The sequence below is a fragment of the Sorex fumeus genome, unplaced genomic scaffold (assembly GCF_029834395.1).
Source record: "Sorex fumeus unplaced genomic scaffold, SorFum_2.1 ptg000034l, whole genome shotgun sequence".
NCBI lineage: Eukaryota > Metazoa > Chordata > Mammalia > Eulipotyphla > Soricidae > Sorex > Sorex fumeus.
The window spans coordinates 27145763-27171101 of record NW_026606091.1 but is presented as its reverse complement, the minus strand read 5'-3'; the positions used below and the strand labels follow the sequence as shown (position 1 = coordinate 27171101).

General features: G+C 53.7%; 1 protein-coding gene across 1 annotated transcript in view; it reads right to left on the bottom strand.

Moving 5' to 3' along the window:
• The window catches only part of LOC130026599 (polypeptide N-acetylgalactosaminyltransferase 12-like), a 308882-nt gene that overhangs the window by 175713 nt on the left and 107830 nt on the right, over positions 1-25339 (bottom strand). The gene's annotated exons all lie outside the window — the stretch shown is intronic.

The following is a 25339-nucleotide window of genomic DNA, read 5'->3' as shown; positions in this document are numbered from 1 at the left end:
GCAGACAAGGGGCAGGGAGAAAGAGGGGAGCCAGAGCAGGAGCAGGAGTCAGGGGTGGAGGATGCGGAGGGGCAGAAGGCAGGCCCCAGATCATTGCCCCAGAGGGCCATGACATGCTGCAGGAGAGAACAAAGTGCCAATATGACACCAGGCAAGCTGTGACCCTCTGTGAATGGGAGTGGCAGACATTAAATGTTGGGTAGCTTCCAGAAATGTCTACTGACACCAGGACCACTAGGACAGTCTGACAGAGTCACAGGGAGTCCCCAGGCAGGCAGGGAAGGCAGGGTAACTTGGTACCTACACTCCCAAGAAGAGCCTCGTGGAAACGGTCGCCCCATGACCTCAAGACAGGGCAACATAGGAAGCAGAGCTCGATGAAGGTATCGGAGGTGCAGCCCTTCCCGGCTTTTGCTGGGCCTGAGAATCCATGGTCTCAGCAGATGCTGGGGGTTCCATATGGAAAACAAGGCTCTCCCTGTTCCCCACTTTAGTATCTTATTGGCGTTCGATCTCCCGACAGAGCTAGAAGAGCAAATAAATGTCCACCTTGACACTGTGGATTCCCTCTTTGGAAAATACCCACTCCAGGCGCTCTCTAATGGCAGTATCATGCCCCTCTGCTGGTAAACTCATGCTAGGAGTGAGCCTCCAAAGACAGCCGCAATATCTGGTGGCCCATGAGGTGTGGCTAGGGATAGGGAAAGATACTGCGCAGGTCTGGGAGGCAGGAATAGTGGTGGGATGCAGCTCAACTGGGAGCAACCCATTGGCCTCAGTTGAGAAGTCATGACCAGCGCCGAGTCAGTGTGGTCGCTCCTGCTGGTCACCTTGTGGTACCCAGCCCTTCCACTCTCTTGAGTCTGTTTTCCTCTAGTGCCCAATGATTGACCGGCCTGAACCTCAAAAGATGTGTTTCCCCCTTTGCAAATTGTTCCAGGAAGCAGACCCCTGTTTGCGTTTGGGCCAAAGGATCCAGAGACAGGAGGAAACCTCAGTTACTGTGGACCCATTGCCCAAGGATTCAAAAACTCGACCACCTTCTTCAGGAAGACCCTGGCTCTGGACTTAAGAAAATCCTCGTTGGGGCCCTGGAATGGACCATCCTGCAATCTGTAGATGATAAGGTCTTAGTGTCAGAAGCCCAAGAGGACTGAAAGAGAGCCTCAGAGGCACTGCTCCAGCTCTTGGTTGAGGCTGGGCACCAGACCTCCTGGAAGAATGAGCATTTAGAAGTGAAAAAAAGAAAAATAACCCCAAAAAACCCTTTCTAATCAGCAGTAGGGCCCAGAGGCAAAGAGGTTGATCCTCTTAGTGCCTGAGAAAGGGCACCAGGTTCTAGGTGCCCTGACCCAGGGTAGGGCCATTGGCAGAGGTCTGGGCATACCTGTCTCTGAGGCAGGGGGCTCTGATCTCTCGCTGTGCCACAGAGGTAAACAAACTATCTACCTCCAGGTCCCCATTCAGGGGTGACACTCATGACTAACAAAGGGCCCCAGTGGCTACCAATTGCCCAGATGGCACAGTCCCTGGGATTATGATGTGAAAACCCACATCTAACTTTTGCAACTCTAGATTAATCCCCTAGCCTTTCTGCCTGTCGGATGGGACCCCATCCTCTGACTTGCAAGAAGCAGTGGATTACATCTCTTGCTCAGAACCACTGAACAGTTCAGGAACAGTTTCCAACCTGAGTGGCATCTGGGTAAAGACCATAATAAAGAAGCCCTGAATCCCTCTGGAAAGGCTGGGGGGGAGGGGTGCGCTCGGGGAGGGATAGGGACAAGCGCAAAACATGGTGAGACCCCATGATCTCTTAATTTTCATATTAAAAATTGAAATTTATTTCTTTGGATTTTTTACTGGTTCTTTATTTTATGTTTTAGTTTGTTCCTGCACATATGGATGTGTTGGAGGCTGTGTAACTATTTTTTTATTCAATAATTTTTTAATTATTTTTTTATCAGTGAAACACCATGAGGTACAGTTGTAGACATAAATTTTTTGCTTGGGTTTCAGTCACACAATGATCAAGTACCCATCCTCCACCACCACGGGTCCCAGCATCCCTCCCACTTCCCTTCCCCCTCCTTTCCCACCCTACCTCTGTGGCAGGGGATTCCCCCTTGTTCTCTCTCTCCTTTTGGGTGCTGTGGTTTGCAAGAGAGAAACTGAGTGGTAGTCATGTTTGGTCTATAGTCTACTTTCAGCATGCTTCTCCCACCCTGGGAGGATCCTCCCAGCACCCTTTATTTGGTGCCCTCTTCTCTAGCTGAGCTTCCTTGGAGACTGTGTAACTTCTTTACTTGCAGAGTACGAGTCTCAATGTTGTTCTGTTTGGGTCATCTCGCCACTCCTAGTACGCAGCATCCCTGCCATGGGGGCACGTCTGCAATTGCTTTGTGTAGCCGCATAGCCTCATAGTCCCATAGCCCCATTCCTCAATGGGAAGGGGCAGAGGAGGGGAGAAGGGAGGGGGCAGGAAGGAGGAGGGGGAGAGGAGAAGGGCGGGAAGGAAGAGGGAAGAAAGACAAGGTTGGGGTAAATGAATATGATTTTGACAGGGTAGGTAAAAGACGGAATTACAGGTGAGTAAGAATTCTGTTGAACCATTTCTGACTCTTGGGGGGAACACATCACTTTCAGGCAGGTCACTTTGTGCCCTGGGATGGGTGTCTGCAGCCTCCTTACCTCACGGGCATCACAGTCTGTCTGATCTTCTGCCAACACAATTTGTCTTTGACGGGTTGTTGGCTCAGGTCTGTCTTGGATCTGGGTGTGATTTCCACCTCTAGGTGAAAGGGAGGATGGGGTGTGCATGGGGTGTCTTTAGGAAGGACACTGCCTTCTGGTTCTCACAGAACACTTGGGGTTCCAAGGCGGGTGTAGCCCGTAGGATGGCGGGGATCAAACCCAGATCAGCCACGTGCAAAGCAACAACCTACCACTGTACTATCGCTCCAGCCCTTGAATTTCTTCTTGGAGGAAGTTTCTGTTCATTATTCCTCTCTGCATTTGTTTGATGGGGTTGGGAGATATTTTTTTGGTAAAGTTCTACCAATGTGCTATATAACTTGGATATTAGCCTTTCATCAGCTAGGTATTGGGTAAATAATTTTTCCCATTCTGTGGGCTATCTTAGTAGCTTAGACGCCATTGCTTTTTTTTTTAAATAAAAGTTTTATATTGGTGTATCTTTGATTTTTCTGTTCTCTTTTCATGCTTTATATTTTGCTGACTTTTTTGCAAATTTTTATTTTGTCTTTATAAAGTTGTTTACAATAATTTATTACATTTAATATGCAAACACCAATTCCACCACCATCGTACCTTCCCACCACAGTATTTTGAATGTTACCACTCCAAATCTTAGAGGTACTCTCCTGGGGTCATTGACATTGTACTCAGGGGCATGCAGATGACAGGCTCTAGACATGGTGAATCCCATGGCAAGGGCCACCCACAATCTAGAAGCAACTGCCAACTGCTGGCAGGACACACCTCGCCCGAGACACATACCCACACGGCCTGGGATGGATCCATTTATTGAAACAAGCTTGGAAATAGGACAGTGACTGTCAGAGAGTGACCCAGCATGCCTCCTTCCTCTCTCTTCTCCTCAATTCATTAGTGCCCAACCAGCCCCCAAAGAGTGTCTAGAACTGGTTGCTCTGATGTTTCCAGCCCCCATTAGCTTCAGGGCTGCCATATGGAGAAACAGGACTGTGTACTGGGGAGGGAGAGCTCCCACCTCAAGCCCTTGTTTGGCTTTTGGAGCTATCATGACTGAAGTTTGAGTGTGGCCCAGTTTAAATTTCTGCTCCCAACATCCCTGGTGCCTAGAGGTAGGAGACATTTTTGTCCCACTGATCCCTGCGGTCTAGTGTTGGGGGACCTTTCTGCCCCCTTGATCCCTAGGGTCTAGTGCTGAGGGAAAGTGGAAGAGTGGGGAGGAGGGAGGAAGGAGGAGGGTGGGAAGAACTGGATCAGGGCTAGATTAGTTGGAATTGAAGAACACAGAGTACATCATCAGGGTAGAAAAAGTGGATTAATGGTGAACAAGCTTGCCAGCTGAACTCAAGCGGACGAGCTGGATTCTGGTTATTTGGGGGCAGGTCATTACAGGATCCGGATCTGAGGTCTGCGGCCTCCTGTTCCTCACAGACAGGAACAGGAGGGTCTCTCTGGGTTCTTCACACAATCCATCATCCCGCTCCCCAGGTCTGGACACCAGACCTTAGTCTCAGACCTTAGTCATCCAGATCCTTAGTCTTCTCACACGCCACCAGTCTGTCCTTCATGACCATCACCTCGAGTTCCATAGAGGTCATGGTCTCACAAACCTCCACTATGTTCACCTCCAACTCCGTGTTCTTCGACACTGGATTGACTATGGGGCACTCCAGTGTCTCAGCCAAGCAAGGAAGGTGGAGGCATCTCAGGGGTCCCGCATGGCTCCACCTCCCATATAGCCCCACCTCCAGATCCCCATCAGGAACTTCTCCCTCCTGGAGACCCACCGCACCACTCACCCTCTTCAGGGTACCCTTGGAATTCCAGCAAGGCCTGGGGCTCAGTTGCTCCTGATTTCAGGACTGAGGACCCCTAAAGATGAAGGCACCAGGTGAGTAGGCAGGTCTAGGTCCTGATGCGCCTTCCTGTCCCTGAGCCCCTGCCCATCCCCTCACCTGGGTTTCCCTCAGCTCCCTGAAGGTGGCCTCCAGCAGGGCCTGCTGCCTTGTTAGCACCTGCTGCAGCTGGTCCATGAGCTCCTTGTGCCTCAGAACCTGCTCGACCTTGGAGCCCATGTGAGTGGGCCATTCAGGTGTGGGGTTGCAGCTGTGTGCTGCTTTTGGCACCAGCAGAAGCATTCCAGGCTGCAGGCACTGCACCTTCTGGTCTTGCATGCACATCTCTGTCATGAGACAGGGTCGAAGGCTGTCCAGATCCCACCACAACATTCAGGGCCCAGACACACACACACAGGCCCAAGGCAAACAGCACATGGGGTTACCTGTCCCCTGCACATTCCCCTGGGGGTCTTTCTCCCAAGACCTAAGAGAGGGGGCCTCCCTATACCTCGACCCCGCAGCCTCCCTGCTACTAGGACCCTCTGTTCAGTGAGGGCCAATCCACACCCCCACAACCCCTCTAGCCTTTTCTAGATTTTGATATATTATAGTGGGTGGCGTCCTGGCCTGTCCTTCCTCCCACCAACCCAGGCGGGCTCCTACCCTCACAGTGGGTCTCCCCCGGCACCTTCTGTCATTTCTCCATATCCACCTTGTCCTGATTCACTCCCCTTGCAGCTGATCCGGAGCTGACTCTGCAGTAGCACCTGCTCCTCCTCCTGCTTATTCTCAGAGACCGACACTGGTCAGAGGCCACGTCCTACTGCGGGAGGCCGAGATCCCAGTCTTGTTGCTGCCGCAGACACTCACCTGTTTGTCCTGCAGTCCCACCTGTGGGCACAAGGCTGGGAGTGAGGACAGGCAGCCAGGGCATCCTGCTCTGGGTCCAGGGATGTGGAGGTCAAGCACCGACTCCCAGGCCCAAGGCTGGCAGCGCCTGGGCAATCTGTGCCCTGCACAGGCCCCCATGGTCTTGCTCCAGGGGCCTAAGAGATGAGACCTCCCTTGACTGGGGACCCTGTCTCCTGTCCTGTGCTCAGGGATCACCCCTAATGGTGCTCAAGGATCCATAGGAGGTGCCAGGAATCAGCCCAGGATAGCAGTATGCAAAGCAGACACCTCACCACCTGTTCTAGCTTTTGATATATTACATTTCCTTGTTTGTTTGCTTCTTTGGTTTTGGAACCACAGCAGGGATCATTCCCAGCCATGCTCAAGGGCCTCTATGGGACGCCAGAGATTGAAGTCAGATAGACTGAGGTCCCACTTCCATATCTAATGCAAATATAATTTGTTTGCCATTTATAAGTGCCCATATAGAGTTTCCCCTTAAAGTAAATGAAATAATTATTTTTAAAAAAGAAATTAAGTAATGACATGTTGAATGGTGCTCAAAGCAGGACACATTTGAACCACTGATCTACTCATCATGGAATGTCTCTAAAGTCAAGTTCAGCATCACACTTCCCCAATTCTATAATGATCGCAGCAACTCAGCTGAGCTCTAGATTTTACCTCAGAAAATGTACTACACGTCTAATTCTATAAATCCAAATATAACCCATTCTCCTCTTAAAAATTTTTTATTGAATCGATGTAAGATAGACCCTTACAAAGCTGTTCATGATTAGGCTTCAGTCATCGTTGTTCACCCATCCCTCCACCAGTGTACATTTCCCACCTCCAATGTTTCCAGTTTCCCTCCCAACACCCTCCACCTCTCCACCTAGGCCAGCCTTTTTAAAAAAAAATTTATTAGTGAAACACCATAAGGTACAGTTATAGACTTACAAATTTTTGTGTTTGGATTTCAGTTATACAATGATCGAGTACCCATCCCTCCACCAGTGCCCATTCTCCAGCACCACGGATCCCAGTATCCTTCCCACCCCCCTTCCCCTCATCTCACCCTGCCTCTGTGGCAGGGCATTCCCTTTTGTTCTCTCTCTCCTTTTGGGTGCTGAAGTTTGCAAAAGAGGCATTGAGTGGCAATCAAGTTTGGTCTATAGTTTATTTCCAGCATGCATCTCCCATCCTGGGAGGATCTTCCCAATACCCTTTACTTGGTGCTCCCTTCCCTATCTGAGCTGCCTTTTCCCCCACCATGTGTGGCTGGCCTCCAAGCCATGGAGCAAACCTCCTGGTACTTATCGTGACTATACTTGGGTGTTAGTCTCCTATTTTGTTACTTGATATTCTACAGATGAATGCAGTCTTTCTATGTCTGTCCCTCTCTTTCTGACTCATTTCACTTAGCATGGTACTTTCCATGTAGTATCACTTGTATGCAAATTTCATGAATTCATCCTTTCTAACAGCTGCATTGTATTCCATTGTGTACATATACCAAAGTTTTTTAACCAGTCATCCGTTCTCAGGCACTTGGGTTTTTTTCCAGATATTCAGTTCAGCCTTTTTGGAAGATGTTTTTATTATCTATCTTTCTCTCTGTTTGTTCCTGTCTTTGTCTGTCTCTGTCTCTGCCTTCTCTCTCTCTCTCTCTCTCTCTCTCTCTCTCTCTCTCTCTCTCTCTCTCTCTCTGTCTTCCTTTTTGTGGTTTACAATATAGATACTGAAAGGGTATCAGGAATATCCCTTTACCTACTTTTAACATTCAAGGATTTCAAATTTGGACAAAAAATAAAATTGTTGTTTCAGGCACGTTGGCCAAGGGAGAACTGGAAATGTCTCTGCTATGGACAACCAGGGATCTGCAGATCTGCAATGACTGACCACACCCTGGGCCCTGCTCTCAGTGTCCAGACAAGTCCTGAAGTCCGGGAGGTCTCCCTACCCCAGATCGGAATGGGATGGACACCTGCCTGCCAGGACACTCCTACAGAGGATGAAGTCCTCAGGCCACCTGGGCTCACTAAACTGGCCTGGATTCTCATCTTCACAATAGCCCGGCCTGGGTAACCGTGACATGACATGACAGGTAAAATACTCATAGTATTATACATGTATCTCCAGGGTGGCTCACCACAGTCTTGGAAGAACAGAGTGGGGGTCTGGTGTTCTTTGGGAGGTCAGGAACTGTGCTCAAGGGCCGCTACTTTTTCTTAGCTGCCGGACGTCAGGGCTGGCACATGTCCAGCACCCCCCTCACCCTGCCACCTTTCTGCCATAAGAGGAGCCTTCCACCTACCCCGTGACTTTCAGGAAGTGCAAGATGACAGGTATTTCCTAGCCCTGGGGAAATACCATGTGACCTTCGGGGCTCAGGCACCAAATTTCCAACTGTGGGCTAGTGTTGGGTGAGGACTGGAAGGATGAAGCCCTCCACGTGCCCCCTCACCTGCCCCAGGAACGGACCCTTTTGCAAGGTCCCTGAACCCCACGGCTCTCACAGCGGCAGGTATCATGCCCTAGACTCACCACACTCAGGAAGACACAGAGGTCCCAGAGAGTGTTGGCAGAAGAGGGGACCTGCTTGGTATCCCACTGAGAAGTCAGCCTTGCCCTGGCCGTGTCCCAGGAGCTGCCTGTCAGCGTAGTGCGGAGTGTGAGGATCCAACACGGGCCTCCTCGGGTCTCTGCTGTTTCCTAGCCCGTGACAATTTCTCTCTTGCATCTACAATGTGGGGTCCCCGCCAAACTGACTCTGGAATTGATCTTTTAATGTGGGGTTGAGGGCATTGTTTGGTCTAGGATGTTGACTCCCAAATTCCAGGTAAAGCCCATAAGTTTCCTTTGGTTTTCAGCATGTGGCTCAGTGAGGATGTTGGGAATTTTCTGGTGTAAAACTATGTAGAACGAAGGGCGTTATTTCCCAGACCAGACTATCAGGGAAATGTTAGTTTTTCTCTCCTTGATGGCCTTGGTATGCTCTTGGGCTCCTGGCAAAGAGACCCTTGCACAGACACTGCTTGATGCTTGATGCAGGAGTCACAGGTGGGTCCTGATCTCATCCTGGACATTCATCTTACGAAAGCTTCAGTTTCCCAGTGATTGTCCATGATTCAAACATTCTCAAATGTGCATCGCGTGGAGGGCCTTGGATGGACCTCGGACAGGCGCCAGGTGACCCTGATTTGGACAAGGGAAGGCCGAAGATCCAACATGTGATATGGTCCAGAGTACAGCATGGGACAGTCTCTGGCCAAAAGAATGGTCAAGGACCCCTTGGGTCTGGGATAGGCAAAATAAAACTGGCCCCAGGACTGGAGTCTGGGGAGTAGGAGCAGATGACATGGGCCAGGAAAAGCCAACAGATCTGACCTTTCATGCCTGACTTTACGTTGAGCTAAATTTGAAGCGACAGATTAAAGGAATCTGTAATTCTCTTACTGAGCTTACGCAAGATGACAGGCAACATTGATGAGAAGCAAATTTCACCATTGCTGTAAACGTTTAACTTAAAGAGGTGAGGAAACAGAAACATCTGCATCGGCAACTTGTTACCGTGTCCAACTGTTGAACCGTGGGTCTTCTGGCAGGGAGAGCTGGAGGCATGCTGGGTGTGAGCAGGGCAGGAAACGCTCGGGCACTGAGGGTCTGCCCCAACGGCACTGCTGCCAGTACCTAGACTAGCCCTGGTCTCTTTGGTCACAAATACTAACAATAATAGAAATGGGGAGTTGTGCTGAGCCCGCAGGGTCGACTCTCTGGTGCACTGAGCAAACACCATGGATTGCCTGAGGCTGCCAAAGCAGATGCAAACTCTGCAGGTGCCCACAGAGACCAGGCAGGGGAAGGAGACAGAGTCTGGGTGGGTGGCGGGATGCAGGGCAGGAAACCTGACAAAGGTGGTCAGGAAGTGCTGACCTGGGCGCTAGTTTCATCTTGATTGACAGTGACCCTTGATGAGTATGGTGTCATTGAGAATATACCCTGGATGGTGGGATCCTGACGAGGGGGGGGGGGGGCCAGGGGGGATATACCTGCTAACTGTGCTTTGCTCATTTACCTGAGCAGCCCAGAGGTGAAAACACATCACCCCACCCCCACGGCTGATTCTGGCCTCCTCACTACTCTGTGTGCCCCAGAGGCCAGATGGGGGCTGCGGTGACTGGGAACAGGCAGAGGGTCTCTAACTCAAGTAGCAACCCAGGTGGAAAAACTCCTTAAGGTCCAGAATGCCATGGGCAGTAAGGGTCCAGAACCAAACTGACTCCCTGGCTGCAGTTGTCTTTTCAATCAATGGGCCCTGGGCCTGCTCAGTGTCCAGTAGGGAGGAAAAGGTGTTTTCTTCAATGACTGAACACTGCTCTACTCAAACCAGTCAGGAGGGGGAGGGGGCTTTGAGCCAGTTGAAAGAATGAACTCGAGAAGGGCCAGTGAGCTGGAGGCTGGTCAGGCCCAGCCGTGGTCAGGTTTGGCCACTCCTGAGGGCCTCACTGTAGAATGGACATCTCTCAGAGTCAGGAGAGAAATGGGAAACAATCCCAGACAAACTCATCACTGAGCATCGCCAGAAGATTAACCTGCAGGTGATAGTTTGTCAGGATCAGCCGCAGCGGGGTGAGCTAAGGGGGGCTCGCAAATGATTCTGTCTGCCAAGCCTAAGGGGAGAGAACCAAGGAGGCAACAAGAGGCAGAAGCGAAAAACTAGGCAGGACCTCTGAGAGACCCGCTCTAGGAGGTGGACAAGATGGATGGGTCAGGAATCACCAAATTTGACAAGAATCAAATGTGAGGTTTGCTCTGACAAAATGGTGACCAGAACCAAATGGCAACCGGCTGAGTGGACAGCAACATTCCTGGAGTCATAGATCACCTTGTCCCAGGTGAGGAAGACAAGACTTAATGCCCACTTGGTGACAGGAAGCCACCAGGCTTCATTCCATGTTCCTTAACATTGACCCACGAACAGATGACTAGGACCAGACCAAGACAACTTCATAGCCCCCTTAGTCTAACCCAGGGCGCGGGTGTACCATTGCCTCACCTGAGGTTCGGAGAGTCCGCCCGGGAGCGCCCCCAGTAAGCTACTCCTATTTCCTTAACTTTATTTATATATCTCTGTCCTTCTGTCTGACCCGGATGGGGTTCCCAAATCTCTCACCGAGCAAGAGACTAAGGGCAAGCAGGTTACCCGAGCAGGGATGGAAGGGGCTCACAGGAACGCTCGAACACTGAGCGTAGAAACGGGAATCACCACTGTGGGAGCACCTGAGAGCACTAGGCACCACTGCATGTTAGATGAAAGTTGTTACCGCAGAATCAAGGTAGCCTGTAAACAACCTACATAATTATGCTGTGACCTGCTACTGCCCGTTTGGGGGATAGCTGGGTAGAGCCTGCACACATGGAATACACTAGGATGCTTCCAGCAAATTCTTGGGTGCCACCAGTCTTGGTGATACTCTGTATGATCCTAAAAGGAAAAACTCCAAAGACAGTCGTTCAATGGGAGAACAGCTCTCACCACTGGCAAGGGGTGAGAGGGCTCAAGCCCCTGATCCCCACAGTCTCCCAGCTCCCCAAACCTCTAGGAAAACCTGGACTTGGTGTTTCCAGAGCCCAGGGGCCCAGAGGCAGGACACAGAGAACTAAGCCCAGAGCCCCAGTAGAAGCTTCGAGAGGGTGTGCAGGATATGTGTGAGGTGTGAAGATCCATGAGAGTGAACGGGCGGCCCCAGGCCCATGGTGCAGTTAGAGGGGAAGGGCTATGAACTGGGCACCGAGGGGTAAACCGGGAACAGCCTGTGCCTGCCCTGAACAGCCCTACCAGGCTGATCCCTGGTGCCTCCCCGAACCCTGGTTCCAATCCAAGTAGGAATGTGACAGGCAGGAAGGGGCATGGCTGACCAAATTCCTGGAAATTACTGGAACAGGATGGCTCTGCCTTCTGAGGATTTACCATCTGGTCTGATACATGAATCTGGACACACTTCTTGTCACCAGTAGAGTGTCACTCAGCCAAGGCTGTCCCAACAGGTCCAGGTGTGCAGGAGCAAAGAGGAGTCGGGGCCTGGTTCTCTATTACATGGGGTCTGACCGTGCTGTGATGGTGGCAGTGGGACTTGTATTAGGGAATCTGATGGTCCACAAAGAAGTGGGGCACTATTATCAGGGATCAGCTCCGTACAGACTCGGGGACACTAGAAACATGTTCCATCCACGGCCCCATCCTGCTCCACTGATAACACACTGTCTTCCTGCTAGGGTGGGTGCCATCCAGGGGGAGCCTGGCTGAGGGGACAGCACCTTGGACCCACCTGCTGCAGGAGCACTTTCAAGTGCTCATCCTGAGAAACCTGATGTGGCCACTAGGGGGCAAAGTGGGGTCTGTCCCTGGTGCACTGCAGAGGGGAATGAGGAAACAGGCACCAGGGGCAGGGGAGGCCATGGAGGTGCTGCAGTGGAAGGCAGGGCCCTGGGTGCTGCATCCTGCCCTCCCTCCTGGGGACGCATCCGTGATTGAGACCTTCAATCCTTGGGGTGGACTCTCCTGGGGTCATTGACAGGCTTCACACAGGGGCAGGCAGGTGACGCGTCTTGGCATGGTGACATGGCCGAGGCTTCCCACAATCTAGAAGCAATTGTCAACTACTGGCCAGACCTGCCCCGCCCAGTGACACACACACCCACACAGGCCTGGGATAGATCCATTTATTGCAACAATCGTGAAAATCAGACAGTGGCGGTCAGGGACAAAGCCCGCCTTCCTCCTTCCCTCTTCTCAGCCAGCAATACAAAGTCCCCAAACAGCCCCAAAGAGTGTGTAGAATCCGGTCACTGGATGGTACCAGCGGCCAAGCTTCAGGGCTGTCATGCGCAGAAACAGGACCCCACAATGGGGAGGGGAGAGCTGAGTTGTGACTTCTGACCTCCAAATCATTGTTTGCTAGTGCTTGGGGGATATATCTGCCATCCTGATCCCTTGGACCTTGTGGAGGGGGACATTTCTTCCCTCCGATCCCTCGGACCTTGTGGAGGGGGACATCTCGGCCCCTCTGATCCCTCGGACCTTGCGGAGGGGGACATCTCGGCACCCCGATCCCTGGCGTCTAGTGGTGGGGGGGCATCTCTGGCTTCCCCGATCAATCGCGTCAAGTGGGGGGGGACATTTCTGGCCCCCCCATCCCTGGCGTCTAGTAATTGGGGGGCATCGCTGGCCCCCCCAATTCATGGCTTCTATTGGTAGGGGGGCATCTCTGGCCGCCCCCGATCCCTGGCGTCTAGTGGTTGGGGGGTATCTCTGGCCCCCCGATCCCTGGCGTCTCGTGGTGAGGGGGTATCTCTGGCCACCCCAATAACTGGCGTCTAGTGGTTGGGGGGGCATCTCTGGCCCCCCCATCCCTGGCGTCTAGTGATGGGGGGCATATATGGCCCCCCCGTTAATCCTTGCCATCTAGTGGGGGGGAATCTCTGGCCCCCCCGAATCCCTGGCGTCTAGTGGTGGGGGCATCTCTGACCCCCCTTGATCCTTGCCCTCTAGTGGGGGGGAATCTCTGGCCCCCCCGATCCCTGGCGTGTAGTGGTGGGGAGGCATCTCTGCCCCCCCGTTAACCCTTGCCATCTAGATGGGGGGGGAATCTCTGGCCCCCCCTTGATCCTTGGCCTCTACTGGGGGGGGGAATCTCTGGCCCCCCCCGATCCCTGGGGTTTAGTGGTGGGGGGGCATCTCTGCCCCCCCGTTAATCCTTGCCATCTAGTGGGGGGGAATCTCTGGCCCCCCCCTTGATCCTTGCCCTCTAGTGGGGGGGAATCTCTGGCCCTCCCTTGATCCTTCCCATCTAGTGGGGGGGGAATCTCTGGCCCCCCCCTTGATCCTTCCCATCTAGTGGGGGGGGAATCTCTGGCCCCCCCTTGATCCTTGCCCTCTAGTGGGGGGGGAATCTCTGGCCCCCCTGATCCCTGGCGTCTAGTGGTGGGGGGGCATCTCTGCCCCCCCTTAATACTTGCCCTCTAGTGGGGGGGGAATCTCTGGCCCCCCCTGATCCCTGGCGTCTAGTGGGGGGAGCATCTCTGCCCCCCCTTAATCCTTGCCCTCTAGTGGGGGGGAATCTCTGCCCCCCCGATCCCTGGCGTCTAGTGGTGGGGAGGCATCTCTGCCCCCCTCGAATCCTGGCGTCTAGTGGGGGGGCATCTCTGGCACCCCCATTTCCTGGGGTCTATTTGAGGGGGAAACTGTGGCCCTGATCCCTGGGGTGTCTAGGGGTGGGGACATTTCTTACCCCACATCTCGGGGTCTAGTGGATGGAGACTTTACTGTCCCCCTGATTTCCCGTTTCTTGAGATGGAGAATAGTTGTGGCTTTGCCCTGATCCCTGGTCTTGCAGTGAGGGATATCCCTGGTTCTAGTGGAGGGAGAAGAGCAAAGGGCAGAGGAAAAAGGCAGAACTCGGGTGGCATGGGGAGGACGGGGCTGGGCTAGATCAATTGGGTGAGAGCGGCAGGGTGCTTAGGTGCAGTAAAATCGAGGTGTCAGCTGGGTGTCAGGCTGCCAGTGGAGCTCTTGCTGACCAGCTGCGTTTTCTGGATTTTCGGCGGGTCATTACAGGACCTGGGTCCGATGACGGTGGACTCCTCTTCCTTAAGGACAGCAACAGGAGCGTCTCTGGATCTCACACAGGCCATGGTCCCTGCCCCCTGGGACTTGACTGACTCCTCCAGCTCCTGGACTCTGGCACTCCTTCTGCCTGGCCTCCTGTGCCTCCTCCTTGTCTGTGGCCTCCAGCTCCTCACGTTTTGTGTCCAGGAGCACCTGTGTGTTGTTCGTCTCCACGCCAATCCCTTTTGAGTGGATGGGATGTGGGGCAGCATAAGGGTCTCAACCAAGGAAGGGAGGTGGGGGGCTGGGGGTGGGGCCGCCTGGCTCCCCTCCCCAGTAGCCCCGCCCTCTGACCCACAGGGGCTTCTCCCTGTCACTCACCCTTTTCCGGGACTCCTTTCCACTTTACCAGGTTCTGCAGCTGCTGTTTCTGCTGCTGAGTCCCACAGAAGAGCACCTGGGGTGAAGGCACTAGCTGAGGAGGCAGGTCTAGGGCCTTCCTGCCCCAGAGCCCGTGGCCCCTCTCTCACCTGGTCTCCCTCAGCTCCCTGATGGCGGCCTCCAGCAGGGCCTGCTGCCTTGGTGGCACCTGCAGCAGCTGGTCTATGGGCTGCTTCTGCCGCAGCATACGCTGGTTCAGCTGCTCCTCCTTGGAGCCCAGGTGACAGCGGGCATCCAGGTGCTCTTGTCGGCAGCTATGTGCATTTCCAGGTACCAGCAGAATCGGCCCCAGGGAGGCCACTGGCACTGCACCTTTTCGTCCTGCCCCGGCATCTGTGGGAGGTAGGACAGTGTCTGTGAGGACAGGCAGGAGGACCGACTACATCCCAGCCAGGAGATGCAGGGCTCAGACCCTCAGCCACAGGCCCCCATGGCGTCTTTGTCCCAGAGCCTAGGAGTTGGGTCTCCCTCTACCTCGGACCCTGACTCCTACCTGGCAACTGCCAACTCCAGACCCCTCTGTGTAGTGTGGGCCAGTCAGTGCCACCACAGCCCTCAGGGCATTCTGACCTGTCCTTCCTGCCATCACCCAAGGCAGGCTCTTGGCCTCACAGGGGGTCTCACCAGCCCATTTCACAGACCAGGAAAGTCACAGCCCAGAAGACTGAATGGTTATGCCCCAAGAATACCCCAGGGTGGAGGGGAGCTGATGGCCAGCAAACCCCTGCCCCCTCTCTCAAAACTCTTCGAGTACGGCAACTTTTCGTGGGCTCGCAGTGAAGACATGTTGGAATGATAGGTGATAATTGGAGATGATAGGAGACTCGTTCAGCTCCAAGACTGCGGAATGTTACCCAGACCCCTTCCACTGTTACAGAGACACAACTCGAGCCTGGCCGGGCTCCCGGCCGGCCACCCCACAGCCCTCAGACTCCAGGCGGCGCTGTGCCCGCTTCTCTCACCCCAGCTCAGTCCCCTCGGCCCCCACTCACATCCGCAGTTGTTCTCCGGGTTCACCCGTTGTTCCTGGAACCTCCTGCCTCCACCTGTCCTTCGAAATGTTTTCAACGATGTGGCTGTTTCGGGGGCACCCAGAGGCCGGTAAACCTGAGAGGAAGCAGACAGTCAAGGACCCCAGACCTTCAACCCCACCCAAACTTCATGGTCCACAGCCCCGACTCTTGGTTCCTCCTGCTCATCTCGGGGGCTGCTCATTTCTCACCGCCATCTGCTGCTCCGGGCACCTTACTAAGTAGATTCTTTCCTGCTTTGGACCTACTGGAGCCCTCCTGGCAGTGCTGGCAGGGACACGAGGGACAACTAGAAACAAGCGTTGTATGTCCCGGCCCTAGAGCTCTCTGCATTTTCAGGGTCGTAACATTCTGGGGAGTGGACAGCTGACCCCATTTCCTCTGGCTGCCCGCAGAGCAGGACACAGGTGTGGAGGGACAGGGAGACTCGCCCAGCTCCTGCTCCCAGCCTGTCTCCCGTGTCACAATGCCCCATTCACAGGGCCCCTCCCTGTAAACTCGAAGTCAGTCCTCCCCGACTTGCCCTCCTCGGACATCACAGACTTCAAGCTCCTGGTGCTGTGCACCAGCCCAAATCACTCAACCCTTAAGGATGACGCTCTAAATTGCAAACTTCTGCCTTTATCAGATACACTTGATGTTTTAAAATTCTGTTCTTTCAGCTCTTTCTGTCCCAAACAAGAGGGCAAGCGTGTTTTTGCACAGTTAAACCCACTGCCAGGAGGGTCTGTGGTGAGGTTTCTGGGAGTCAGGGACCCTACTTTGACTCCCCAGCTCCTCAGTGATGCCCTGAGCTCCCACCCCCATTGTTTCCTGAGTTGGGTGGGCCAGTGTCCAGCCACCCAGGTCTTTGGTCAGCGGGAGCCCAGGAGATCCTATTCTGGTGGCAGGAGGAAACAGGGTCTGGAGAGAGTGTCTCTGGGGACTCCCATCCCAGAGTCCCGGGAGACCCTGGCGAGGACAGAAGTTGCTGGAGGACAAGACTGCCTGAAAACGTGGCTGTCAATGGGCGGAGGCTTTATCCTGGGCCTCCTGGCCACACACTGACCAGTGCAGAACCAGCGCATGGCCCAGTGTTGGCGGGTTAGCACCGACGTAGCACTTTTTCTTCCCATCTTTTCATGCTCTGCCAATTTCCAATGATCCCCTAGGGAAAGGGTCAACATGCAGAAGGTGCATTGGGGCCACTTCTCCCTTAAGCCTCCTTGAGAGAGGGTGTCCCGAGGGGCGGGGCCACGAGCATTTCTATAGGCAGGGATGTGGCCGTGGCCTCAGGACACTCTGGGTGATTCCTCCCTGCCTTGCCCTCCTCAGACATCACAGGCTTCAAACTCCTGGTGCCAAGCACCAGCCCAAATCATTCACCCCTAACGGATGAGGCGCTGCCATGTGACTCTCCGCCTTTACAAGATATATCTGATGTTTTAAAATTCTGTTCTTCCATCTCTTTCTGTCCTAAATGAGACGGGAAGGGTGTGGTCGCACGGTAAGAGGTTTTTGGCAGGAGGGTCTGTGGTGAGGGGTCTGCGCACCCGGGGACCCTGCTTTGACTCCCCAGCGCCACTGAGGCAGCTCCTCAGCATTTCCCTGAGCTCCCACCCCCATTGTTTCCTGAGCTGGGGAGCCAGTGTCCAGCCACCCAGGTCTTTGGACAGCAGGAGCCTAGGAGGTCCTATTCTGGGGACAGGAACGGACAGGTCCTGGAGAGGGGCTCTCTGGGGACTCCCGTCCCAGAGTCCCGGGAGACCCGGACGAGGACAGAGGCTGCTGGGGACAAAACTGCCGGAAGTCTTGCTGGAAATGGGCCCGGGCTTGATCCTGTGGCCTCGGGGCCATACACTGACCAGTGCAGGGCCAACGCAGGGCCTTTTCTTACCGTCCGTTGCGCTCTGCGAATTTCCAACGATCTCCTAGAGATGACCCCTAGAGGTGACCCGTAGATGACCCGTGGAAGGGTCACCATCTGGAGGTGACCCCTAGATGACCCCTCGAAGGGTCAACAGGGGGAAGGTGTGATGGGGCCACTTCTCCCTCAAGCATCCTTGAGAGAGGGTCCCCGAGGGGCGGGGCCACGAGCTTTTTTTATAGGCAGGGAAGGGGGCGTGGCCTCGGGGCTGCAACCCCATTGGCCAGGGAGAAATCTAGAGCTCCCAGGGGCAACCTCACAATGAAGGCTGCACCAGCCTCTGCCCTGGTGGGCCTGACGGGCCTCCCCACCCCCACCCGGACCCTCGGGCACTGCCCCCTGCCGACGATGGTGGCTTGGAACTCTGTGGGCCCCACGGGGGGCCAGGAGCACTGACCCTTTCGGTCTCCCGTAGCTCAGTCCACGACTTTCTCAGTCCCAGAAATCACGTCCCCCCATGCCCAAGCTGGGCTGCAGGTGCCAGGATTCGCCCCTGAGCACCCCTAGGTCTGGCCTGGCTACTGCTGTGGGAGACCAGCGAGCCTGGCAGAGGGGCTGTCCTGGTCGCTGTCCCAACCGCCCCTCACTCCCTGCCCCTCTCCTTTGACTCCTTGGAGCCCCTGCCCCCCAGCCCTGCCCCTCTCATCTCTGAAGCCCGCAGGGTTCTTGCTCCCGCCTTATCCGGTGTCCATGTTCTCTCTGTCCTTCTGTCTCTGCTTCCTCCCAGACTGGCAGCAGTCAGTTTGTGGGGCCTTTGAGCCCCCAGACCCAGTCAGTCCCTGACCAATTCCCCCTGTTGCTCAGAGACTTCCCTTTCTGAGTCCTGGAGGGCTCTTAATGACCCCATAGAACCTCCCCACCCCAGCTCTGCCCCTTTCTCTGAGACTCAGTCCATCCTACTGGGAGCTGGACACCGGACTTGGCCTTGGGGAACCTTGATGCTTCTCTGGTGTTGATCCCGGCGTGCTCTGGAAATCCCTCTCAATACACACACTCCCAACTAGGGCCACTAAGCCTGGCCACGCTGCCCTCACGAGTCCTGCAGCCTGAAAGGGACCCCAACTCTCCCATATCGCCCGTGCCCACTATGGCATCCACGAATGCACCTGTCCTCCCTGCCCTGAGCATATTCAGGCCCCAGTGGTCTGCGGCTGTCTCCTGTAGCTCTGACATCTCCCCCTCTCACTTTCGCTGGGCTGAGAATCAAATCCATCTCTGATGGTGGGGCACAGGGTCACTGTGGCCTTGTGCTGTCTGGGGAGCCTGTGGGCAGTGAAGGGTTCCACACTGGGGTGAGACTCTGGGCAGAGAAAGTCCATCCAGTCCTTGAGAGGTTTGGGAAATACCAGGAGGTTTGCAGGTCCTTTACCTGAGGCATAATCTGGCCACTAGGGGGTCCGGCACCCACGAAGCATTGGGGGCAAGGTGGGGGCTCTTCCCGGTGGGCACTACAGAGGAGGTGTAGACGGAACAGGCACCATGGGCATGGGCATGTCATGTCAGGTTCTGATCCATGGGGAGACCCCACAGGACAGCTCATGCTTCATCAAGAAGCATGAGCCGTCCCCTGGCAGGACCCACCCACCCAATGCCACACACCCACACAGGCTGGGATGCATCCATTTGTAGAAACAATCTTGGAAACAGGACAGTGGCTGTCAGGGAGACTGATTCAGCCCTCTCCCCTCTCTCTCCTCTGCCACCAATTCATGATCCCCTAAACTGTCCCAGGTAGTGCCTAGAACTCAGTTGCTGACTGTTCCAGCCTCCATCCTTTTCAGGACTTCCTTTCCCAGAATAGAAACAGTGCACTGGAGGAGGGGGAGCTCTCGGCTCAGACTTTTGCTTGGCCTGTAGCCCATGAACCGAAGGTTTGAGTGTTGCCTCGTTTTCCCTCGGCCAAGGAGGGGTAGATGGTTGTAGCCAAGTGCCGTTTTGAAAATCGGATGCTCTGAATGAGTGTTTCCTCTAAGCACTGAGATCCTTCCAAGTACTGCTTCATTGACCCTCATGGCCTGTGTACATACCTGAGAGGTTTGGGGTTTGTGGGGATCTCTATTTGCTCCAGCCTTTGTGATCAGGAGACCCTGTGGTGCCAGGGAACGTTCTTGACCTCATGCATCCCAAGCCTGTACTGAGTCTCCTGAGACTTCTCTCTGGCCTTCTGGACAGAATTTTTACTCAAAAAGAGGAAAATGCCCTGGACCGTGCAAGGACAGCCCACAAACCGGAAATATCTCAACATTTAGGTAGGAAAGCAGGGGTGAGGAGCCATTCTCCACTCCTCTCTCCTGGGGTCTAGTGGTTAGGATTCGGCGCTTTCACCGCCGCGGCCCGGGTTCGATTCCCGGCCAGGGAAGACTCTTCAGGGCTGGAGCGATAGCACAGCGGGTAGGGCGTTCGGCTTACAAGCGGCCAACATGGCCGACCCGAGTTCGATTCCTCTGCCCCTCTCGGAGAGCCCGGCAAGCTACCGAGAGTATTCGATATGCCAGACACAGTAACAACCAAGTCTCCAATGGAGACGTTACTGGGCCCGCTCGAGAAAATCGACGATCAACGGGAGGGCCTCTCCTGGGGTATAGTCTAAGGTGGAGGGTGGGGAGGTGGTCATTTCTTATTGCTACTCTTTGGACTATTTCTACTTTCTGCTCTGGGGACTTCTAATTGTGTAATGTTGGAGGACATGTCTCCTATCTGAGCTCTGTTCTCTGTTGTGGGACATTTCACCCCTCAGAGCTCTTGTGTCTAGTATTGGAAAACAATTTTCCCCAAAATCCCTAGTGTTTTTTTCTGGAGGAAATTTCAGCTCGGCTCATCCCTGGTGCCGAGTAATTGTGAACATTTCTGTCCTCAGAACACTGCTGTCTATTGTTAGGGGAAACCTCTGCACCCCATGTCACTGGTGCCTACTGCTTGGGGCCTGTTTTTGCCTCCCAGACCACTAGTGTCTATTACTAGGGGACATTTCTGCCCCCCACATCCCCGGTGCCCAGTGTTGGGGGACTTTTCTGCCTCCAGATACACAGTCTTCCCCACACCGCCAGCTTGTCCTTCTTGACTGTTACCACCTCTAGTTCCTCGGGCTTTCGATCTCCACTGTGTTCGCCTCCACTTCAGTGCCCTTGGATTGACTGTAACTGGATAGACTGAGGGGCAGCCCCAGGCTCTCAGCCAACCAAGGGAGGTGGAGGGCTCGGGGGCAGTGTCTGCCTGGTTCTGCCCCCCAGGTGTCCTGCCTCTTGACCCCCACTGGGGGCTTCTTCCCCCTGAGGACCCTGACACTCACATTTTCAGGAGACATTTGTGTCAAAGCAGCAGCCAAGTCCTGGCCTGAGTCGGGCCACTCTGGACTGTCCAAGTGGACTGTCACTGCTCAGGCAGAGTCAAAAGTGGAGGGCCAGTGCTGTCACCCCCTTCGCCTCCCTCACCCCTCAACCTTACAGGGAAATCCCTCTTATGTCCACTAAGAACTTGAGCAATCTGTCCTTAGGGCACTGGGAAAAGGCTGGCCCTGTCTCCTTGCAGTACTTTTCTTTGGGTGTTGGCATCACACCCAGATATGCACAGGCTTTACTCCTGACTTAGATCAGGGACCATACCTAGTGGAACTAGGGGAGCCCATTGATCCAAGGTCAGCAGTGTGCAAGACGATCACGTTATCTGCTGGACTAATGCCCTGCTCCAAGCAGTACTTTTCTTTCAGCTGCTTCCAAACCTAACACCTTCCTGTAGAGTTGGGCTCCCTTAAAGATGCCTCACTCCCCCTTCTGTACGGCACAGTGCCCAGGGAGACAGCCCCGTGGAACCCGAGGCTTCCACTCCCCAGCACTTTCAGACTTTTCAAGAATGGGCCCCAGGGATATTGCTGGGGTGAAGGTGCTTGTCTTGATGCAGCCCAGCCCTGTTCAAGTCCTGATACTAGGATCTCCTGAGTCCTGCTGAAGAGGAGAGTGCACCTCTACCCACATTTCTCACAGGCTAATTTCAGACAGGCTACCCTGGAGAGCAGGAGCTGACATGAGGCACAGGGTCTGGGAGAGACAAGACAGCACGGAAATCACCCGAGATGTCCCAGACGTGGTCTGTCACACTGTTCAACTTAGAAACCTGGGAAAACCCCCTAAATTTTCCTACATTATTGATATGCTCCAGATACTTCTTTGCACCAAGAAAGCTTGGTCATTTCTTGTTCCATACTCTCCTGTCAGCTGCTTGCTAATACTCCGTCGCCCATCAGATCCGCTATAAAACTGATCTCTAGCCTTGTGCAGTGTTCAGTCTTTGGAGCTGTTCATTCCATTAGCACTATTATCTCCACATTCCAAAATGTGGCTTTTTTTCCTTTATGGGTCACACCCAGCGATGCCCCGGGGTTACTCCTGGCTCATGCACTCAGGAATTACTCCTGGTGGTGCTCAGGGAACCATATGGGATTCTGGGAATCAAATCCAGGTCAGCCGTGTGCAAGGCAAACACCCTACTCACTGTGCTATCACTCCAGTCCCTGCTGCTAGGTTTTTAGTTAGGTTTAGGCAGAAATTTTGGCAAAGTTCGTATGAGTTCATAGTCCTTGAAAACTCAAAGTTATATTATTGCTGCAATTCTAATTTGTGAAACAACAAAACTCACTACCAAGCAGGGGAGAAAGCAAGACAAGACCAAAAGGAAAAAGAGCAACACCCAAGCAGTGGCACCTGGTGCACAGGAGGAGTTGGCAGAGAGCATGGCAGCTGGGTGGCACTGCCATTCGTCTAGTGGAGACAGCACTACACCAGTGGTGTGGTTAAGGGCAGGCGCCAGGACCTCCAGTGTGCCCTTGGTCTAGATGCGGCGAGAACTGGCAGGGCAGACAAGGGGCAGGGAGAAAGAGGGGAGCCAGAGCAGGAGCAGGGGTCAGGGGTGGAGGATGCGGAGGGGCAGAAGACAGGCCCCAGATCATTGCCCCAGAGGGCCATGACATGCTGCAGGAGAGAACAAAGTGCCAATATGACACCAGACAAGCTGTGACCCTCTGTGAAAGGGAGTGGCAGACTTTCAAAGTTGGGTAGCTTCCACAAACGTCTACTGACACCAGGACCACTAGGACAGTCTGACAGAGTCGCAGGGAGTCCCCAGGCAGGCAGGGAAGGCAGGGTAACTTGGTACCTACACTCCCAAGAAGAGCCTCGTGGAAACTGTCGCCCCATGACCTCAAGACAGGGCAACATAGGAAGCAGAGCTCGATGAAGGTATCGGAGGTGCAGCCCTTCCCGGCTTTTGCTGGGCCTGAGAATCCATGGTCTCAGCAGATGCTGGGGGTTCCATATGGAAAACAAGGTTCTCCCTGTTCCCCACTTTAGTATCATATTGGCGTTCGCTCTCCCGACAGAGCTAGAAGCGCAAATAAATGTCCACCTTCACACTGTGTATTCCCACTTTGGAAAATACCCTCTCCAGGCGCCCTCTAATGGCAGTATCATGCCCCTCTACTGGTAAACTCATGCTAGGAGTGAGCCTCCAGAGACAGCCTCAATGTCAGGTAACTCGTGAGGTGTGGCTAGGGATAGGGAAAGATACTGCGCAGGTCTGGGAGGCAGGAATAGTGGTGTGATGCAGCTCAACTGGGAGCAACCCATTGGCCTCAGTTGAGAAGTCATGACCTGCGCCGAGTAAGTGTGGTCGGTCCTGCTGGTCACCTTGTGGTACCCAGCCCTTCCAGTCTCTTGAGTCTGTTTTCCTCTAGTGACCAATGATTGACCGGCCTGAACCTCAAAAGATGTGTTTCTCCCTTTGGAAATTGTTCCATGAAGCAGACCCCTGTTTGCCTTTGGGCCAAAGGATCCAGAGACAGGAGGAAACCTCAGTTACTGTGGACCCATTGCCCAAGGATTCAAAAACTTGGCCACCTTCTTCAGGAAGACCCTGGTTCTAGACTTAAGAACATCCTCGTTGGAGCCCTGGAATGGACCATCCTGCAATCCGTAGATGATAAGGTCTTAGTGTCAGAAGCCCAAGAGGACTGAAAGAGAGCCTCAGAGGCACTGCTCCAGCTCTTGGTTGAGGCTGGGCACCAGACCTCCTGGAAGAATGAGCATTTAGAAGTGAAAAAGAGAAAAATAACCCCAAAAAACCCTTTCAAATCAGCAGTAGGGCTCCAGAGGCACAGAGGTTGATCCTCTTAGTGCTTGAGAAAGGGCACCAGGTTCTAGGTGCCCTGACCCAGGATGGGGCCATTGGAAGAGGTCTGAGTATACCTGTCTCTGAGGCAGGAGGCTCTGATCTCTCGCTGTGCCACCGAGGTAAACAATCTACCTATCTCCAGGTCCCCATTCAGGGTTGACACTGATGACTAACAAAGGGCCCCAGTGTCTACCAATTTCCCAGATGGCACAGTCCCTGGGATTATGATGTGAAAACCCACATCTAACTTTTGTAACTCTAGATTAATTCCCTAGCCTTTCTGCCTATCGGATGGGACCCCATCCTCTGACTTGCAAGAAGCAGTGGATTACATCTCTTGCTCAGAACCACTGAACAGTTCAGGAACAGTTTCCAACCTGAGTGGCATCTGGGTCAACATAATAATAAAGAAGCCCTGAATCCCTCTGGAAAGGCTTGGGGGGGAGGGGTGCGCTCGGGGAGGGATAGGGACAAGCGCGAAACATGGTGAGACCACATGATCTCTTAATTTTCATATTAAAAATTGAAATTTATTTCTTTGGATTTTTTACTGGTTCTTTATTTTATGTTTTGAGTTTGTTCCTGCACATATGGATGTGTTGGAGGCTGTGTAACTATTTTTTTATTCAATAATTTTTTTATTATTTTTTTATTAGTGAAACACCATGAGGTACAGTTTTAGACTTATAAATTTTTTGCTTGGGTTTCAGTCACACAATGATCAAGTACCCATCCTCCACCAGCGCCCATCCTCCACCACCACGGGTCCCAGCATTCCTCCCACCTCCCTTCCCCCTCCTTTCCCACCCTACCTCTGTGGCAGGGGATTCCCCCTTGTTCTCTTTCTCCCTTTGGGTGCTGTGGTTTGCAAGAGAGGCACTGAGTGGTAGTCATGTTTGGTCTATAGTCTACTTTCAGCATGCTTCTCCCACCCTGGGAGGATCCTTCCAGCACCCTTTATTTGGTGCCCTCTTCTCTAGCTGAGCTTCCTTGGAGACTGTGTAACTTCTTTACTTGCAGAGTACGAGTCTCAATGTTGTTCTGTTTGGGTCATCTCGCCACTCCTAGTACGCAGCATCCCTGCCATGGGGGCACGTCTGCAATTGCTTTGTGTAGCCCCATAGCCTCATAGCCCCATAGCCCCATTCCTCAATGGGAAGGGGCAGAGGAGGGGAGAAGGGAGGGGGCAGGAAGGAGGAGGGGGGAAGAGGGGAAGGGCGGGAAGGAAGAGGGAAGAAAGACAAGGTTGGGGTAAATGAATATGATTTTGACAGGGTAGGTAAAAGACGGAACTACAGGTGAGTAAGAATTCTGTTTATCCATTTCTGACTATTGGGGGGAACACATCACATTCAGGCAGGTCACTTCGTGCCCTGGGATGGGTGTCTGCAGCCTCCTTACCTCACGGGCATCACAGTCTGTCTGATCTTCTGCCAACACAATTTGTCTTTGATGGGTTGTTGGCTCAGGTCTGTCTTGGATCTGGGTGTGATTTCCACCTCTAGGTGCGAGGGAGGATGGGGTGTGCATGGGGTGTCTTTAGGAAGGACACTGCCTTCTGGTTGTCACAGAACACTTGGTGTTCCAAGGCGGGTGTAGCCCGTAGGATGGCAGGGATCAAACCCAGATCAGCCACGTGCAAAGCAACAACCTACCACTGTACTATCGTTCCAGCCCTTGAATTTCTTCTTGGAGGAAGTTTCTGTTCATTATTCCTCTCTGCATT